Below are 7,872 nucleotides of genomic sequence, written 5' to 3' on the forward strand. Positions count from 1 at the left end.
TGTAGCTATCTGGGCTCCTGGCAGTGGTTCGAGCTGGTAGGGTCTCTGGGAGATTGTTCCTTTTTCTCTCTTCTTGGAAGCTCTCTGACTAGCCTCCCTGGTACCTCATACCCTCCATACCCTCTGGCTCTCCACAGGGCTCCCTGCCCTACTGGTCAGTCTTCCCAGTCCATGATGGCCTTGGGCCCCACTCAACTCATGCTCTTTCTTTTCCATGCCCACCCTCCATTTCCAGCAAGCTGATAAAGATTTCGAGCTGTCAGACTAAATGTACCCTTAAAAGGTTGAGTGTGGAGAACAATCGTTCTGAGCTGCAGTCTTTTTCCATATCTTCTTTGAAATCTGATCGAACTAGGTCATCTGTTCTTTGCCTATGATTCATTACACTCATTTTTCTCGCCTTTTTAACCACATGTTTTTAGAGGCACCGGAATTATACTGAAAGCCCATGAAGAAAATCTTTTTTTTTTTTTTAATTAGGATTTTTAGGTCAAAAGAGGAAATATCTTCTTAGTCTCTTTTAAGTTCTTGGAAGAACAGCCTCTTGAGTGACTACTAGGGAGGGTTGCTAAGCAGTTCTCATTCATTCAATAAATTGAACAAAGATTTGCTGCCTTATCACGTGCCAGGAATTATTCTCAGCAGCAAGGGTGTAGCAGCAATTCAGATAGGCATTACCCCTGCCTTCCAAATCCTACTCAAAGGGGAGTAGACGTAGCTGCCAGCAGTGTGGAGGGGTTTGTGAAGATATGCCAGATTTCCCAGCACCTCCGTGCTATGTCCCACTTCTGAAGCAGACCCCTTATCTCCTCCATGTGGAATTTCCATTGCTCGTAAGCAAACCGAGGCTTTCAAAGAAGAAACATGCAACCAACCTCAGGCCCCCTTTGCACCGTCTTGCTGCTCCTTGTCACAACTCCAGGGGTCTCAGCAGTACCTACTTACTCACCCACGTTACCCAGCAAGCTCTAGACTTCGCATTAACCTTGGTTTTTAAGTAGGGGGGCGGGGCGAAAACCTGTGTTTGCACTACTGATGTTCAATACCTTCAACACCAATTAGCTCTTGTTTGGAAACAACCCAATCGTTCCAAATTCTAGCTAAGAAAACAAGAAACTATTTTAATTCAAGGTTTAATGAGTGCAGCAGAGAATAAAATTGGGGTTTGTACTGGTTTACTGACTTTGTAGAACAAATAAGGGGCAATTAGAGGGGAAGGGGGGGAAGCACAGAATATACTAAGAACAGAATTCTCTCAAAGATGTGTGAACGTTTGTGCTATGTTAAATTACAGAAACTAAACCAGTCCTGTCACCATTCAATGAGCTCCCTAGTTGTGTGATATCATAATCTGCATAGATGAGAAGATAAAATTAAATTGTAAATCCCACCTATTTGGAAGCAGAAGAATTTATACAGAATTCTTTCTTCTTTTAAAAAAATTTTTTTTAACATTTATTTATTTTTGAGAGACAGAGAGGGACAGAGCGCAAGCCGGGAAGGGGGAAAGAGAGAGGGAGACACAGAATCTGAAGCTGTCTCCAGGCTCTGAGCTGTCAGCACAAGAGCCCGATGTGGGGCTTAACTTTTGAACCATGAGATCATGACCTGAGGCAAAGTCAGATGCTTTACCAAGTGAACCACCCAGGTGCCCCAGTACAGAATTATTTCAAACGAAATGACATTTGCTTTGGGAAGTAAGAAAATTACAGATAATAGGAGATCCCTGCTCTACTTTGCTTCTAGCATGAAATACTGACTTCCAACGCATCCCCCACCTTCCCGCCTCCAGCCTATCAGAAGAATCTACCTTGACAGTGACAGTGGGTGCTTCCATCATGCTGGGTCTGGAGAGAATTTGCCTAAGCCCCTGCCTTGGACAGACCTGATTCTTTTCTTTTCTCCTTGTGGCTTTCAGCAGACCAACAATTCACCTAACTGGGAAATCATTATTAATTATTTTTAATGTGATATGGGATTTTGGTTATTAGAAATACATATTGAAGTATTACAGATAACATGATACAATGCCTGGAATTCACTTCAAAATAATCAGGGGGTCAGGAAGAGGGTCACCAATCAACCCCCAGCTGAAAATTATTGACACTAGATATCGGGTACACGGAGATTCATTATACTTTCTACTTTTATATATAGTTGCAGTTTTTCATAGCAAAAGGAAAAAGGTTTTAAAAGTTAATCTATAAGATGCCATCTTTATAAAACTTCGTTTGATAATCTGAATGCCATTTTAGTGTTGATAACAAGAATGAATAACTACGGGGACTGTGTTACATTCTTGCCATGCGTTATTCTAGTTAATCCTTACGACAAGCCCAGAAGGTCAGTATTATTATCCTGACATTACAGATGAAGAAAATGAGACATAAGCGCAAAGAACCTGACTAGCTCTATAGCATATAGTGACAGAGCAAGGGGTGAAATCGGGTCTGGCTGACCGAAGGGACCTATTATAAAATCACTATGCGTTGTTCTTCACTTATAATATTTATTCCATAAAGGGATAGAATGCTGTCAGTGAAAATTTGGACATGCAGCCCTTTGTTTATTCACTCAAATGAATGTTTACTGAGCCCATGCTGTATCCCAGGCACTGTGTGAGGTATGCAGTAATGACAAATGGGCTGAGCCAGTCCTGATGGGCCAGCATCATTTTCTTCAGCCAGGTCTTGGTAGTGAAGGGCCACATGTTCCTTATTCTCCTTCAGAAAAGTGTTTAGGGGCCCCTGGGTGGGTCAGTTGTTCAAGCATCTGACTTTGGCTCAGGTCATGATCTTGCAGTTCGTGAGTGTGAGCCCTGTGAGTTCGAGCCCTGCGTAGGGCTCTGTGCTGATGGCTCAGAGCCTGGAGCCTGCTTTGTATTCTGTGTCTCCCTCTCTCTCTGCCCCTCCCCCACTTGTGCTCTGTCTCTCTCTCACTCAGAAATAAACATTAAAAAATTAAAAGAAAAAAAAGAAAAAAAAAAGAAAAGTGTTGAAAAACTGGTGTCCTGGACTGCCTCAGTGGGGTATATCCAAGGGGTCAGATGGACTGGGTTTCTGCCCCAGGTTCTTTCCCTCTTTCTATGATTTGGTAAGCAGAAAGGCCTCTTTTTAAAGTTAATAAAGAATAGTAACTTGAAATCCACTCTTCTCCTCAGACCCACAGAGAACCATATATTTGTAGTACCAATAACTGGGAGCTATTTGTTCTTTCTCATGCTGGGCCCTCAATAACTCTGAATAATGCCCATGACCTTTAAGCAGTTCTGCATTCTGGAAATAATTGGCATGAATTTCAAAATAGCTTATGGACTTAAATTCAGGGGAAAAAAAAAGGAACTCTATTGTTGAAATACATGCAGTAAACACAATGACCAATCTGATCAAGTTCAACTTTGATTAATTTTTTGGACCATGAACACTAATACATTATTTAAAATTTCCATTCGTAAGACTTAGGGCTTCCTTATGGTAACTTTTCCTACTCTTCACTCCTGTTGCTCTGAATAAAAGACGCTACTGATTTTGTTCTTGACCAAGGTCTTTTACTGACCCTGAAAATCCTACTGGATATAACGTGTCATTATACCCATACACTAGCATGTGCTTGGACTTTGTTTCAACTCTGGAAAGATTTTCATGGTGGACCCAGATTCCAGCCAGTTGGCACCCCTCTGCTGCAGCCACTTGGGTCCCTGCCACCACCGTCTCTTGCCTGGGTTGTGGTCACAGCCTCCTGTCCATTCTCCCCACCTCTGCCCCTGTCCTCTGCAACAGGAGTGTTTCTCTAAAACACGAAACTTTGTTCAAAACCTTCTAATGTCTTCTCATCTCTGTCAGAAGACAAGTCAAAAATCTTATAGTCACCTACCAGACTCTAGGTAATCTGGCCCTGTTATCTCTAAATACATCTCCCTTGTCTCACCTCCTAACCCACAGTGCTCCAGCCCTGTGACCTTTTTGCTGACCTTTGTTTTTATATCAGTACAAGTATTTACACTAGGAATTTACTCTGAAATGTATGCCGCAGGCTCCCTCTTTTGCTCTGAAGTGGGATATATTCTTTGTGTTCTTTTTCTTAACAATTCTGCAATATAGATTGTTTTAATTTTAATGATTTCCAGAGAAAAAGAAGATGCTGACTTATGCAATCACGTGCAATTTGGAAATCCCCCCTTTTTTAAAAAGTTTATTTATTTATTTTGAGGGAGGGAGAGAGAGAGAGCGAGAGAGAGAAAGCGCCCAAGCTGGGGGAGGGGCAGAAACAGAGCAGGACAGAGATCCAAAGCAGGCTCTGTGCTGACAGCAGACAGCTTGATGCAGTGCTCGAACTCATGGACCATGTGATCATGACCTGAGCTGAGGTTGGATGCTTAACTGACTGAGCCACCCAGGGACCCCCAGAAATCCCCTCTTATTGCTTTGCTTTCTGGAAGTTGAACGGCAGAAAGCTGGATTAGTATTCATTATTATTCATGAGCAAAGATAAAATATGGCCACACAACTGCTTAGGTGTAATATCCATTCAACAAGATGTAGACTGAGCATCTAAACAAAATTTAAAAACCCTAATGAACCTCAGACTAACTAAAATACCTTTTGAATTTCAAAATAATGACTTTGTCTTATTTTACTGTAGTGTTGTGAGTAACCACCATAAGCAACTTATTAGAGTGTATTTCCAGCTTCACCTAAGGCTATTTCTGGAGATGGCCTCTGGGTTATCAAAGTTAAAGCATGACTTATATTCAAAGACAGCTGGAAGGCGTAATGTGTCTTTTTTTTTTTTTTTTTTTTTTTTTTTTTTACCGGAAGCTAGAGGCATCAGACCACAGTGGGAAAAGCTGCACTTTGAAGTTGAGTAAAGCTTGAGTTCGAATCCCTCCAAATAGATCTATCTCAGCTTCATCCACTTGTGATGAGTTTCCCATCCTGGTACGCAAAGCCCCGGAGGATGTCATTTCTTGTCCCTCCCCAAATGCCCAGACAAATCCTGAGCACAGTCTCAATTCACTTAATTTCTGGGGTCTCTGAATTCTTTTCCTGAACCCATTTAAACATCCTACATTCAAAAGGTACAAACCTTGAGTTTTAAGGTAAATAAGTCCTGGGGACTTAATGTGCAGCATAGTGACCAGAGTTAGTGATGCTGTATTGTATATGTGAAAGTTGCTAAGAGAGTAGATCTTAAAAGTTTTCACAAGAAAAAATTTGTAACTATGTGTGGTGATGGATGTTCCCTAGACTTACTGTGGTGATTATTACACAATATGTACCAACAGCAAATCATTCTGTTGTATACCTGAAACTGATAGGTCAATTACATTTCAGTTTTTAAAAAACCCGTATTCCCCAAAGGAGGGCTCCACCTTAATATTGCGGAGGGTGCCCTAGCTTCTCCCCACCTCGTTTCCTTCCCTCAGCCACACACGACTCCAGCAGAGGTTCCTGGGCAAGGCTGCAGGGTCCAGGCTCCCGGGCCCCAGCCTCAGAGGGGCACTTTGCCTAGGCTCTGTGGCACCCCTGCACCCCACTGCCCTAGCTCCAAAGGGTCCCAGTCCTGCCATCCCCCCATGTTTTAGGTGCATTCTGATTTCCTACTATATTGTATTCCCAAGATATACCTCTTTGGTTTCTAGTTCATCCAAAACCAACTTTGCTGTGCCCCGGTTTCCTCACTTGGAAAAAATTGTGTAATACCTGCCCCACCAGCTAGTGGGGAGGGCTAAGAGAAATTGGCCAAACAGCTGCCTGTAGCAGAGGCAGGGTAAACATTAGTCCTCCCTGCAGGCTTGGTGAGTGGGGGACGGCTGCCACAATGTTCCCTGAACATTCAAGCAGGAGTCAAGCAGGAATCCTGCTGTGGAGAGCAGGGAGAGGAAGTCAGACTGGCTGCATGTGAGCCCTACCCGAGAACAATGGAGTTGACGGGAACAAACAGCTCTATAGGTGGCATAACACAGGCAGAATCATTACACTTAAATGTCACTTCCTCAAGAGGCTGGATCTCAGCTAGGTCCCCTTGTCATGCTGTGGTTGCACCGTGTGCTTTTCCTTCATTTTATTTGTCCGTTTGTTTGCGAGGAAGAATTTGAAGATTTAATTATGGTTTCCTTCCCGCACTTTGGCATCTGATCTTTATTGGGTGCTTGCGTACAGCCCTTGCGAGTACCGCGCGAACGGCTCTCTGAGCTGATTTCGTGACTATATTGTGCACCTGCACCTAGTAAAGCAGGGCAAAGAGAAGCCAAGGGACTTGCTCTAAATCACTTGGTGAGTGGCAAAGTCGGGGTTCTAACTCAAGGGTCTGACTTGGGAGCCTTTGCTCTTCATTAACCACTACCCCAACACGTATTTGAGCCTGGGGGCTACCGGTGCGTGCTTGGCTCTCGGTGGGTGAAAACACATCGACCGAAAGAAGACGTTTCTTAGACCACATCCTCATTTGAAATTGATCCTTCTCCGAGATTTGAATTTAGAGCACCCTTCTCCAGCGCTCGTTTCTAACTCAGGGTGGGCATCAGGGCCTCCTGTTGCTCAGGTCCCACACTTCAGCCCTGCCCATTGTGTGTAACATGCCGTTCTTGGCTTCTCGCCAGCAGGTAGGGTTCCCTCTCTTTCCTGGAGCTTCTGGTCTGGTAATCCCGTGCTCATTCCCCTTATTTTGAAAAGATGGCTTTGCTTGGGGTAGCTATGTGACAAGATACAGGTTCTTCTTCCTCTCTGAGCCTGTTTCTTCACTCATGAAACATGGGTAATATGGGATCTTAGTAATGACATAGCGCATGTGAAACACTCAGCATCGTGCCTGGCACGCAGTAAGGACTCAGTAAATGTCAGTTGTTGTTTGCTCCTCGGCTCCAAACGTCATGTGACAAGAGGCAGAGGCTGGTATGATACAGCTAAGATTTAAGGCAAGCTGAGGTTTGCCAGTAATCATGAGAGCTAGGAAGAGGCAAAGCAGGATCTTCCCCTAGAGCTTTCTGAAATAATCTCACCCTGCCTCTGAATAGTGAGAGTATAGACTTCATTTATACTTTGTTTGAGAGAGCACGAGCAGGGGGAAGGACAGAGAGGGAGAGAATCCCAAGCAAATTCCATGCTCAACAGAGCCCGACGTGGGGCTCGATCCCACAACCCTGGGATGATGGCCTGAGCTGAAATCAAGAGTCAGACGCTTAACTGACTAAGCCACCCAGGCACCCCTTCATCTGTACTTTTAAGTGAAGAGAAATAGTTCTACATGGTTTGTTAATTTACTCAGAGAGGTGTATTTAAAAATTTTTGGGGGGGGGGTAATTCCCAGGAACTCCTTGTGTAATATAGAAATCAACTCTTGGTTTGCCTCTTGCTGGGACTCTCTCTTCATACTACATGCTTTTCAGGGCTCCCACCCACCCCAATGGCTTTGACCACCATCGTTATGCTAGAGACCCCTCAATCTTAATACTCTACAAAAAAAATCTGCCTTTTTGTTTCTTCCCCAAAGAGCTTGGGACAGTGTTCTGTACATTGGATGCTAAATACTGAAATACAGACGTAGGGGGCGTCTGGGTGGTTCACTTGGTTAAGCGTCCGACTTCGGCTCCAGGTCATGATCTCGCAGTTGGTGAGTTCGAGCCCCATGTCGGGCTCTGTGCTGACAGCTCAGGGCCTGGAGCCCTGCTTCAGATTCTGTGTCTCCCTCTCTCTGTCCCTCCTCCACTTGCACTTTGTGTCTCAAAAATAAACACTAAAAAAAAAAATTAAAAAAAAAAAAGAAGTACAGACATAAAAGGACCATTCTTAAAGATTAGATTATTTTAGGACTGCTTTGAAGATTAGATATGAATAATTACGAAACAATTCTATAGCCTTACTACGTGGAAAC

This window comes from Panthera onca, chromosome B2 (assembly GCF_046562875.1).
Source record: "Panthera onca isolate mPanOnc1 chromosome B2, mPanOnc1 haplotype 2, whole genome shotgun sequence".
Taxonomy (NCBI): Eukaryota; Metazoa; Chordata; class Mammalia; order Carnivora; family Felidae; genus Panthera; species Panthera onca.